A 13938-nucleotide genomic window follows, 5' to 3' on the forward strand; every position below is an offset into this window, starting at 1 on the left:
ACCAATAACGACGCCAACAACAATAGTAACAGTGCTGATTGAATGCTGTTGAGCTGTCAAAAGATGGAACCAATGCAGACAGCTAAAGAACAAAAACAAATGGGGTGTGGATGGAAAGGGGGAGGGTAGCAGGGAGAAGTGCAGTGGGGAGATGGGTGTGGCTTCCTCCTTGTTTATTCAACAGGGACTCTTTTCCTCTCAGAGATTTCTTGGCAAATTTAGGAAAGTTGCATTAATCAAGGGTTATAATAAAATCAGGCTTTGGAAAGCACCTTTTCTGACCAACATTTTTTTATTAAGAGGCATGAAATTGTATGTTTTTATTAATTTGTTAGTTGGAAAAGATGCTACCAGACTCTTTTTTTTGAGGGGGAGGAAGATAAATGTTAAAGATGGAGTGTTTCTGCGGTATTTATTTGTCAAAGCTGCTAATATCAACTGTTGCTTATCTGTCTCCAACAATTCTGCTTTTCCTTTCTATCATATTTACAGAACACAAGACTGAATGGCAGGGTAGCAAATACAGGGCAAATTGAACATCAGATCTGGAACTATGCTAATCAATTTGTCCTAAACTGTGACTTTGTTTTTATCACTTAAACTGTACAACTGTTTACCTTTTCCTTTTCTTTCAGCATTATCCATGAAAATACATAAAACCAGCAAAACAAAGATACTGACATCATGCAATAGATTTTCATTTTACCGCTTCTAGGGTGAATAAAATAAGAGTGAATCTGGTCTAGATTCTTAAACTTCCATCACAGTACATAATATCTAAGATTCACCATCTGGTTTGGAGATAGAATGGTCAATTGCCCATCATTAAAAAGGGACCAAACATGACAACTTTGCCTCTGCTTATTTATATACCAAAACTTATAGTCCAAAAGAAATTAGTCTGGCTTGCTTAAAATACCAAGAATAATAATAAAAGGTCTATGTACAAGTACAAATCTAAACCTCATCATGACAACTTAAATTTAAAACCATAATAACAAAGAGCGTACCTGATATTTCTAGCAGGCAACCATACTTTTAGTATTAATTGGCTTGCACTGTTAGCAAGTACAGCTAATGAACCATTCCTAACTTAATTAGCCAATCTTAGGTTGACATATGAACATGGGGTTCTGAATTTTACCCTCCCAGAAGTAGTCATTAAAAAGCTAAAAATAAACTATAGTTCTGTTCTCACATTTCTTCCTAGAAGAAAAAGCCAGGATCTACAACTGTAATCCAGTAAGCATAGCTGACCAAGCCATGACCAGCTCATTATTTGTACCCACTGCAAGAACACGTAATACTAAGCTTTTTTTTTTTGCTTAATACAATGTGTGACTACATTTAAAGACTACTGAATAAATGACATATGCTTTCTCAATGCTTTTCTGCATTGCCACTTTAAGAAACTTGGCATTTGTGCTTAAACCATCTGGAAATGAAGTCAGCATAAGAAAACCATTTTTGGATTTCTTTCTCTTCCTCTGCTTTGACAATTGTGGTGATCTGATGTTTGTGCAGAACAGGTTTCCCATGGCCCTTGTTGATGGATTTCCCACTGTCTTATCCCTCCCAGTCCAATCAGTCAGTCAGTCAGTCAATCGATCAATCACAGTTTTGTAATTTTTCCAGTCATTTAGGTAAAATCCTTGTCACTTGAACTTGGTTTTAAAACATAAAAGAAATGGCATGGTTTCGCTGGGGCCTTATTTTTAAAGTCTAGTTTTTCACCATTCTACTGCTAAACTTGCAAAACAAATGGTCATGGAAGATAGCAACCCAGTGGCGTAGCGTGGGGGGTGCAGGGGGGGCCGGCCGCACCGGGCGCAACATCTGGGGGGGGCGCATTAGATGCATTTTACTTTAATTACATCAGTATTTTCATAACAAACAATACATGTGCTTAGGGGGTAAGGGTTTCTTTAACTAATCTAGTGGAAGAGACTCGAGTGCTAAAATCCACGGGTTAGGGGGCACAAATTACTTGCCTTGCCCCGGGTGCTGACAACCCACGCTACGCCACTGTAGCAACCCAACAACCAGACAGGAGGCTGTGTTTCTGCCACATGCAGAGTAGCCAGTTGGAGCACAGGCCTTAGTCCAGCGGTCCCCGACCTTAGCAACTTGAAGATCTGCGGACAGAATTCTGCCTTAGTCAACAGTGAAATGAACTGCAACAAGCATTGTTTGATTTGGCACAAGTCAGAAAATAATAATTTGGATGTGTGGCTGAACAAAAATGGGTGTAGGTTGCTTCCTGTTGGGCTAAGGGCAGGAATCTACCTTAATCTTAGATTAATCCCAGCAACAGGTTCATTTCCTGGGTAATGCAGTGAAATGACTTAATATAGTGTTTCTCTACTTCAGCAAGATTAAGATGTGTGGACCTGAACTCTCAGAATTCCCCAGCCAGCTTTTGTGTCTTACCACATCATAAAAGTTGCTGAGATTTAAAAGCACTGATCATTACACAGTCCCAATGTTTGGAGAAGCTCATGTGAGTTGAGGCATCCTTCAAATAACCAGGTTAGTTATTTCTGTTCTAGACTTCCCTTTTCTTGTAGAGATCTTATTGTCCGCCTACCAGCTTGTAATAATAAAATAATGTGTGTTAATTTGACAAAGCCTTCCTAGCAGTGCTACCTTATTTCTGGAGTTGCCATACGACAAAACTTGTCTGTCCAAACCTTAGAAATATTTCTTTCGCAGAAGCTTATGGGATTATGGGAGTTGAAGTCGCTACATTTTTTTTGACAAATGTTGCTCTATCATGACTGGGTTGCAATTTTTTGCTCTGTCTTCATTATTGTTCTGCTTTTGAATGCTTTCCATTCTTAACTTTTACTGCCAAATATGCATTTTCTATTCAGAGCTACTTCTTATTTGTTTTCAGGTACTGCATTGGGTCGAATCCCGAGGGCCGCCTAACAGAGTGAGCGCCTGTTACTTGTCCCAGCTTCTACCAACCTAGCAGTTCGAAAGCACGTAAAAATGCAAGTAGTAAAATAGGGACCACTACGGTGGGAAGGTAATAGCGTTCCGTGCACCTTTGGTGTCTAGTCATGCCGGCCACATGACCACGGAGACGTCCTTGGACAAGCGCTGGCTCTTCGGCTTTGAAACGGAGATGAGCACCGGCCCCTAGAGTTAGAAACGACCAGCACGCATGTGCGGGGGAACCTTTACCTTTACCTTTTACTGTATTGGGAAGGGGGGAAAGGAACTGAGGAGGATCAGGTTTTGAACAGCTTGATTTCTAAAAGCAAGACCAAAACAATAATTCCTCTCAAATCTTTTTTGGCAGATTAAGAAATTTCAAAATTTCATGCTGTTGTTGTGTCCTGTATAGTTTGAATCTATTTCTGGCCTGGCATATACTGTAAAGTAACATGGGGAAAATGCATCTATTTATCATACATGCTGTTTGGTTACTTCAGATACTATATTGACACATACTACTTTGCAATGTTCATTGCTGAGGTAGATACCTTAGTATTGTATACAACACATACACCCATATACATATACAAACATCATAGACTATGTGAATAAGTCTTAGGCTTACTGACTCAATATCAGAATTTTTTTCAGATAACCTGAAAGTTACCTAACTCAGCTAGAATTAATAAATAAGATACTTCCAATGGTTATTTCATGGTATCTAGCAATATTGTAACTCTAGGCAGCTACTTTTAAGGAAATAAGGAAACAAACGAACCAGTAGGAGTTATTGCCCATTCAAAGGATTGATTCATACATGCATGAGATCCTAGCCTCACATGGATTTTGTACTTATGCCTTTAATTCAAAAGTTGGGAATCTGTATTGCTGGTGTATCAGTTCTGTAATTCTGCCTTCTAGCCATCCTGACTGAGACTGGCTGAGAAGGAATTCATTGATCTCTGAACATCACATCCTCCTCTTTCGAGTGCATTGACACTGGCAAACAGTACAGAATATGGCATTCTTGATCTGGGCCTGTTCTCTTCCCTCCTCTCCTTCCTCTCTTTCCTGACTAGCAGCACTGAGGAGGTGGGGAGGGAGGTTAGATGAAGGATTGAAAAAAGAAAGGAAATGGAGACTGTAATGGCCACATTCTTAGATGTGGAAATGGAGCATCACTATGCACCTCAGAATTGGCTCATATTTGTCATGTTCTAGAATGGCCTGGTAACCAGTGAAGATTTACATATTTTTTCTATGAAAAGGAATAGTGCAATTTAATAACTCTGTTCTTAGAGCAGATTGGGATTGATTGCTGAAATCCCAGATTCTTTTGTCCATCCTCATCCTCATCATTGTCATCATCATCACCATCACCATCTCCAACACTGGAGGTTTTTAAGAAGAGACTGCACAGCCATTTGCCTGAAATGGTATAAGGCTTCCTGCCTGAGCACGGGGTTGGACTAGATGACCTCCAAGGTCCCTTCCAACTTTATTATTATTATTATTATTATTATTATTATTATTATTATTATTATTATTGTTGTTGTTGTTGTTGTTGTTGTTGTTATTATTATTAATAACCTTAAAACCCATCTCTTTAAGGAAGCGGGCCTGGCCTGATGGGATGGGGTGGGTTTGTTATTATGACTTTAATTTTAAATTTGTACTATGGGCATTGTTTAATCATGTTTTAATAATTTTAACTTTTGTATCTGTCTTTTACGTATTGCCCTGTTAACCGCCCTGAGTCTCTTGAGAGAAGGGCGGTATATAAATTAAATAAATAAATAAAATAAATAAATAAATTATTATTATTATTATTATTATTATTATTATTATTATTATTATTATTATTATTATTATTATTATTATTATATTATCACCATCCCCTGCCTGTAATAGCTGAAAATGAATTTTGGTACAGTAAGAAGAGAAGAGTGGATAAAGCAACTGGTGGGAGTTAGACAGCTGGCAAAGGTTGTTTTTTTTAGTGTTGCAATTATGTTAGAGATAGCAGTGGAGATTTAAATGGTGTCCTGGGAAACCAGATGGGCTGGATTTGAAAATTGTTAGTGTGGGATGCACTGAGATCAGAGAGATTTACAGTATATCTTGATATGGCAGGGCTTGCTTATTTGCTTACCTCTGGTTTTCTGAACAGATTTCTCTAGCAGAACAGATTTTGGGACACAATTTATGCAATTAGAAATATTATTTTAGCATAACCTGCTAAGAATTGCCACAATGTTGTAAGATAAGAATGCTAAGATTCCTTGCATTCAGTTGATCTATTTATCTTGTTCTTATTTCTTATTTGGCTATTTTTTGTTGTTTGTTTTGAGGTGTCAAACATTGTATTGTGAACTACCCAGAATCATTTGGAGCTCAGCAGCATCAAAATCAAATTAATTAAATTTATATTTCTATGGCTGTGTTTATACAATAGGCTCAGTCTAAGGTTGTGGTCTTTACCAAATCATAATGGCTTAATACATGCAATATGCTAGCTAAAACAAGTCACATTATAGTTTGCGGTGCCTATTTCACACAAACTGACGTAATTCGGCTGTTTGGTTTGGCTTCAAAATTATCATTTGTTAATGGTGATTTAGCATATTCTGGGAAGAACTGTGATTATTATTTAACACCCACATTCGAAAAATGACAATGCAGAAGAGGCACCCTGGCAGTAAGTCCCATTGGCTTTTCATGTACGGTATTCAACTATTCAAGTATATCTGGGGAGCACGTTGTCCCAGCTTTTCTTTGGTTATTTTAGTGGACATTATTTAGCTTGCATCTAATTCCTCAGAAAGAAATGGCTTTGGTGCTGACTAACTGAGAAGTGCTGGACATTCAGATCCATGCTGGGTAGGATAGACAAAGCATCTTTGGACTGGACTGAACACCTGGCCTTCCAATTGCTCTAGCTGAGTTTATACAAGTTTATACTTGTAAGCCGCCCTGAGTCTTCGGAGAAGGGCGGGATATAAATGTAATAAAAATAAAAATAAATTTTAAAAAAATACATGATACAGGTAACTTTGATCCTGTAATTTCTGAGCAGTAAATCTAAGCCACAATGAATAACTGAGATAGTGAAGTGCTTTTCAAAACTTCTCCCCCCCTACTCCTCCCCCCGTTTTTTCACACGGAGCCATCTCATTAAGAGAAAACAAAGGTCTGCAATATATCCAGGAAGGGCACATACTAAGTGCAATGCTAAGTAATGACTTGGATGGCTGCTGTTAAGAGCTGTCTCAAATTCCATTTGCTAGTTTATATTGTATTAAGCCAGTAGGGTATGCAGGAATCTCAGCCACTGAATCAGCATCTCAGTACGAGACGGTGACCATGACATTGTTAAAAACCCAGGCTCTGAACGATGTACTCAGCAATGCACTTATGACAATTTTGCTTACATGAATTTAATGATAAATTCTCTAGAAGAGTAAAGGTACTTCAATACATAACATAAATTCTTAATATTTTTATTTTATGCCCTACAAAGAGCCATGTCATCAGAAATTATGTATAAGCTCATCTGGTTCTGAAAAGTAGGCCTAATGCATAAAAGAAGACAAGCATGACTCATTCAGAAGTATTCAATAATCACACGACTTTTCTCTGATTACTGAAAGACAATAAACAAGTAAAAAGAATGCTCTTGGAATTAGTGCAGTGACATTTTTTATATAGAGAACAAATATTTTTAAAAATAGCTTGGGCAGTTGCATAGTTATCCTAATATTCTAGTATTTTTTTAAATACAATTTTATAAATTTATTTTTTAAAAAAATATATAGCCTAAAGGAAAAAGGACAAATTGAATTTATGATTATACTAAAAAATGACACAGGCTGGATTAAGGACTAATTTACCTATTCAATCTGTACAGTGCAGAAGTAAAATGCTAGATGGGAAAACATTGAAATGTATATCTTTGCTAGCATAAAACTCATGACTCACATTATTATTTCTCTGCAGTGATACAGCAACAATGTCTATATTAGCCACTCAATGTGTAGATGAGAATGCTGTTTCCCAAAATCAAACGAAAAGTGCTAGAATAAGCTGGACGTATTCAGCAACTTAGAGAAGTTACTCTATCATCATGCAGTAGTCTTGACTATAATTGGATACAGTGATACAGTTATTATTAGCCTACCTTGATTGCAATGGGCCATTTGGAATAAGATTGTTCAAAATGTACCATGATTTCTTCTATATGAAAAACAATTATTGTAGCCAATGACTCTTATGGACAGCTTGACTTTACATTATCATGTTTTTATTGCAGAATTCCAAAAAGCTTGTAGCTTAATGGAACACCTTTTTAAAAAAATGATCACTGAGATATAGAGATTATCTGGAATTTTTGTTTTATGAATCTCTCCCTCTTTGTTTGACAAATAGCCTCTTCTTAGAATTTTGACAAGCTATACTGCCGGTAATATAAGAGATGCAGTGACGCAGAAGGCTCTTACAGCATATTCTAAGACCCAGCATGGTTCTTGCTTTGCTAAGGAAATAATTATTCATTATAGTAACATTCCCCAATTAATGCACCTCCTCAAATTTTAAGGCATTGGTCATGCTCTCTGGGAATTGCAAGGCTGCACTTTAGAAAGGTTTCTGAAAATAATGAACCCATCAATGCAAATAATAAGAGTTACATCAAAAGCTTTTCACTTTCAAGGTATATGAAAACCAACTCTGAGCTCAGAAGCATTGCACACAAAATCAAGGCAAAAATATAATTTAAAAGTTGTTAGGCCACCCAGAACTGTTCATTTGCACATTTCAATTATACAAAACTGAACAAGGAGATGAGATTATTGTATTGTAATGTGCCCACACTTCCAAAAGTGACTTTAGAAAAGCTGGATAATTAATAAGGGCATCTTGTTAGCATGGACTCAAGTGGTGACATTCAACTGGTTTCAGTTCAGGCAATCAAAATCTTAGAGTACAAGTGGTTTTGGGTTTTGTTTTTTTTTTGCAATTAAGGGAGTTGTTACTTCTCCATACAAATTTTCTTAATAAATAAATGAATAAATAAATAAAAAAAAATAAATAAAGGTTACAAGGCATATTAGAGAATTCTTGCCCACTGTCTTTTCTATTTCTTTTGGGGTTCAGAAAAATGTTTAAAAGTAAAATAGGAGTTTTATTTCTGATCTTTTTAAAAATACAGACAATGTACCACTGATTTTTAGCATTTTGCTACTGAATGTTGGCATGATCTCAGACATTTCCAGGAATTGGCAGGCACTTTCAACTCTGCCCCATAACACATTCACAACTACTCTGCAAGGAAATAGTGGCAATCATTCTCTTTATGAGATCATAGTGTTCTAACAATAGCTGCTAATAATATCTTGTAATCAAGTCAAAGCGTTTTGTGGACAAAAGGGCATTTGGAGAAGCTGGACAGAGTTCTGCAGGAGCTGAAGACAAAATGACCTTTGCTGATTCTCTCTGCAGCCATACTATTTCTCCCCAGTGTCTATTCCAGATAACTAGGGAATATCAAGAGAGAAAGAGATTGTGCCGGGAATTGCAGAAGGTGGGAGTAACTCATAAATAAACTCAGATGGATTCAAAGGAATATTTTTGCTGCATCAAACCTTTTCACCAATAGAAGGTAGCCTTACATCTATCTAGATTTTCACTGTTCTGTTTTTGTCTGGACAAGAACTATACCTACAGCAGACTGAGGGAAAGATGATGAATCCTGCAGCATTGCTGAAAGGATCTATCTGGATCATAAAGCACACTTCCATATAGGAGGACACTTCCACAAAACCAACATCCATTTTTCTCTTCTCCATACCCTTGGAAATGCATTTATGCCATTGCATGAGTATCTTCATATTTCAGCTACCAAGGATCCTCTTGAGTTCACCAGTATTTTCTTCCTTTCATATAGTTAACCAGTAGCAGAGCATTCCTGTTGTGATTCAGGGTCAGCCTGTGGGTTCGGCAGTTGGGTCGGACGATTCAGAGGAGGAGGAGGGGGGTGTTGGAGACCTTGCTGAGGATAGTATTGAGGCTCCGCAGAGCCCTCAGCCAGGCCCCTCCCATCTGGTCACAACGCAGACCCAGCTGTGTGAGCCTGACAGCGTGGATGAAGATGACCCACAGCTGGCCCTGTTCAAGGACGCCCGACGCAGGAGGCAGTCAATCAGGAGTAAACAGAGGAAGGCAATGGGGCACCTCGGAAGGAGGCAGAGAGAAGCCACGCCCTGAACTGTTTAAAAGGGGAATGTGTGGGAGGGCTGGTTTGCTGAAGGCAACTGCTTGAATAGCTCCTGTTTCATGGTTCGTGTTTGCTCTCTTTGCTCTGTTTTATGTTAATAAATTTGGCCTCTTGCCGTTTTGTAAAAGGGGTTGTCCCTGCCTTTTCTGCAGGGCCGGTAGTAGGCTGGTACAGAACAATTTCAACCAATGTTCTAGTTCTACTCTGTCTTCCCTATGGGATCTCATATTTGCTATGCAATGGCAGTGACTAGAAAACAGAAATAGCAGCATTGGGTGCAGCATTGTCAACCTTCAGATTGATGAACCAGGGCAGGAGATGGCACCGAGGCACCTTAGTTACTGAAGGGAGAGAATCTCAGGAGCTGGGAGGCAGGACATAGCAGGAATTTCACCAATGGACAACTCTTCCCCGTGCAACTACTGAGAAAATATTTTTTTCTACTTTTCTTGTGGAGAGGCACCCAGACAGACCAACAATCAGTTCAGATTGCAAATAAACGCCAAACCCTATAAATGTGCTATGGCATTTTGGAGAAAAGGTGGCATAGGAAATCTATAGAATATGTAAGAGACAGTAATCTAAATTGAAGAAGTAAGCATAGGATTGGCCCTGTAATGTTGTACAAGAACCCCCCCCCCCATGGAAACACATTTCCATGTGAAAAAATGAAAATAATGCCATTGGTTTAGATGTATGATATCAGGAAGTTACATAGGCTTGCCATTTCTTTGGAAGGAGGTCATGATGATTAAACTAACAAACTAAGCTTTTTTTCAGCTTACCATATTATTTTAATGCTTATTTTTATGTGGTTATTTGCACTGATTATTTGCTGCTCAATTTTACTACTGAGATCATCCAAAAAATATTGGAGTGCTACCTGCGGAGATAATATGGTACACTGTAATGTTGATGAAAAATATGATGGAATAGTTAGCTATAAATTGAGTATGAGTAAGCAATCTGTGTGGGGCATTCAAAAGGGACAAATGACAGCCATTTATGATGCATTCAGGCTGCATTGTGGTAATTATATTTTCCAAAGTGTGGGAACTAATAATTCTGTACTGGTCAGACCCAACCTTGAGTATAATTTCCAGGCCTAATTACCATATGTTCAAAGAAATTTAAACAGATTCAAATACAGAACAAGGAAAATTATTGAAGAACTAAAAAGGAAATCAAATAGTTTGGGAATATTTAATTTTGAGAAGGAAAGATGGAAATGTTCAACTGGAAGCCGGGCATCCCTTTGTCAGGGATCCATTAATTTGACTTCCTGCTCTGAGGGGTGGTGGTGGAATTGAAGATGGAATCAATGGCTTAAATGCCCAGCCCCAGTAGAAGGATGTTATCTTGTCTACAGATTGCAAGTTACTCACTCTTGCTATATATTCTCTATATATATACTGTAGTCTCTATTCATTTCAGAAGAGAAGAACTGGCTTTGGAGTGTCATTCCACTAATCCACATGAGTACTGTGAAGACACTTTGGTTCTCTGAACACTTGTAGGCCAAAAAAAGTGAGTTTCTTAAAACAGAAAACCTTCTGAGCTCTTGATTAATGCCAAATATGTTTCCACAGAAGCAAAAAAAAAAAGACAGCCAGTGACTATGATTTGAGCCTGTTTTCTCTGATTCTGTCTTTTGACTATCCCAAAAAAGCTTAATAAATGAAATCCTAAATATTTATGTCATCTTGATTTTTTTGAAGCTCAAGATAATGATGAAGCACTAGAGGAAATAAAGCAAGTTTTGAAGACAGTCTTTAGTGATTGACTATGTAGAGGAAAGCACAATCTTAAAGAGGTCCTCTGTTTACATCCAGACTGGAACCTTCCAGATCCAGTCACCATTGTTAACGGAGGACTACCTATATTTATTCTGAGGCCAAAATAAAATTCCCATTCACACATTTGCTATCCTGCTTATAGCTGCAAAATATGCTAAGAATATTTTGGGAGTGCTCTTTAAATTTTCTTTTGGCTGCAGCAATTGCTCTATCTGTCTCAATTTTATAGTTTTGGCCATCAATGACGATCAATTTTTCTCAAGCTCTAATGCCTATAACGTGGGCATATATCATAACATTGTTTCTGGGGATAAAATAGGGGGTTGTTTTCTTGGAATGAGAACAAATTGCCTCCCCCATGACAAATGAGAACACTTGGCAAGAAGCCACCCACCGCAATGCAGCAGGGAGACAATAAGTAAAAAGAAAAGTAAAACCCAATTCAACAGTACTTGTATTTGCAAGGAAGAAAACGGGAAAAGAAGACTGTTGCCCTAATATCAAGAGACACATCTTTGCCTATTCTGCTGTATAAAATGACTTTGGGTCTTTCTCCACAAGTGCTACCTACTATCCTTGAATTGGAGAAAAAATGCTAATTAAAATTTGCTTGTTCCACCTCTCTTTAAAACAGTTAGAACACACAGTAACAATTGACTCCAAAATTTGAATTCTGCTCAATTAATGAGATATGATATCTCTATACAACTATAAGAGACTATTTCCGATTAGAAGGATGGAAATATGCTGAAGATGCCTATTGTAACAAGCAGTTTAATAAAACTCTGTTATCTCAAACGTCTTTAAATATTTCTGAGAACTTGGAGACTGGCCAAAAGGCACAGGTTTTAAAGGGTGAGGCCTCCTAGAATTGCAGTTGATTCCTGCTGCTAACATGACACATCCATGTGATATTTTGCACAAGGGTACATGGCTGGTTTGCCTCTCTCATATTCAGGATATGTTCCAATGTTCCAACAGCACAGAAATAGCTAAATTTGCAGTAGTTTGCTTTTTATCTTTTTCAGGTAAATTTTTTTATTTTTTAGTATTTCAAGTTGGCAGAATTTAAGACAAGGATAGGTCACTTTCAACTGTTTCTGAGAATTTGCAGAGTGAAAATAGTAACAGCATGAAACAATTCTGATATATCTTCTCAGCATCAATATCAGAAAAATGATGCATATTTAATGCTGGAAACTAGAATCAACCTGAGATTGCCCAACAGAACTTTGTTCTTGTAATTTCCCTTTTTTTCTTTTTTTTTAACAAATTTGTAATTTTTTTATATATTCAGTAAATACATAGGGTGTTGGAGTTTTGAAGATCTAGCACACTACTTCCATTTCTGGTATATATGCTGAAATTGGATCACTCTAAACTATTACGTGGTTTGATTGTGCCTTAATGTGCAACATGAAACCAATCACTATGATTTATCCTAGCCATTATGATTGTATTAAAGCAATACTAGGATACAATCCTCAAAATGACAGAATGATCTCAGTTCGAATCCAAGGCAAACCATTCAATATCACAGTAGTCCAAGTCTATGCCCCAACCACCGGTGCTGAAGAGGGTGAAATTGACCGGTTCTATGAAGCCTTACAGCACCTTATAGAACTAACACCAAAAAATGATGTCCTTATCATCATGGGGGATTGGAATGCTAAAGTAGGAAGCCAAAAGATAACCGGAATAACAGGCAAGTTTGGCCTTGGAGTACAAAATGAAGCAGGGCACAGGCTGATAGAATTTTGTCAAGAGAATACGATGGTCATAGCAAACACTCTTTTCCAACAACCCAAGAGACGGCTCTACACATGGACATCACCAGACGGTCAACACAGAAATCAGATTGACTATATGCTCTGCAGCCAAAGATGGAGAAGCTCTATACAGTCAGTAAAAACAAGACCAGGAGCTGACTGTGGCTCAGACCATGAGCTTCTTGTTGCAAAGTTTAGGCTTAAACTGAAGAAAGTAGGGAAAAGCACCAGGCCAGTCAGGTATGAATTAAATCATATCCCCGTTGAATATACAGTAGAGGTGACAAATAGATTTAAGGAATTAGATCTGATAGACAGGGTGCCTGAAGAACTATGGACAGAGGTTCGCAACATTGTACAAGAGGTAGCAACCAAAACCATCCCAAAGAAAAAGAAATGCAAGAAAGCAAAATGGCTGTCTGAGGAAGCTTTGCAAATAGCTGAGGAAAGGAGGGAAGCAAAAGGCAAGGGAGAAAAAGAAAGATACGCCCAATTGAATGCAGAATTCCAGAGAATAGCTAGAAGAGATAAGAATGCCTTCTTAAATGAACAGTGCAAAGAAATAGAAGAAAACAATAGAATAGGGAGGACCAGAGATCTTTTCAAGAAAATTGGAGAGATGAAGGGAACATTTAATGCAAAAATGGGCATGATAAAGGACCAAAATGGCAGGGACCTAACAGAGGCAGAAGAGATTAAGAAGAGATGGCAAAATTACACAGAAGAACTATACAAGAATGAGCTTAACGTCCCTGATAATCACAATGAGGTGGTCACTGACCTCGAGCCAGACATCCTAGAATGTGAAGTGAAGTGGGCCTTAGAAAAGCTGAGCAACAACAAAGCTAGTGGAGGTGACAGTATTCCAGCTGAGCTATTTAAAATCTTAAAAGACGATGCAGTAAAAGTGCTACACTCAATTTGCCAGCAAATTTGGAAAACTCAACAGTGGCCACAGGATTGGAAAAGATCAGTTTACATTCCAATTCCAAAGAAAGGCAGTGCCAAAGAATGTTCAAACTATCGCACCATTGCACTCATTTCTCATGCTAGTAAAGTTATGCTTAAAATCCTACAAGCTAGACTCCAGCAGTATGTGGATCGAGAACTACCAGAAGTACAGGCAGGATTTCGAAGAGGCAGAGGAACTAGAGATCAA

Source organism: Vipera ursinii (genome assembly GCF_947247035.1).
Source record: "Vipera ursinii genome assembly, chromosome: 1".
Lineage (NCBI taxonomy): Eukaryota > Metazoa > Chordata > Lepidosauria > Squamata > Viperidae > Vipera > Vipera ursinii.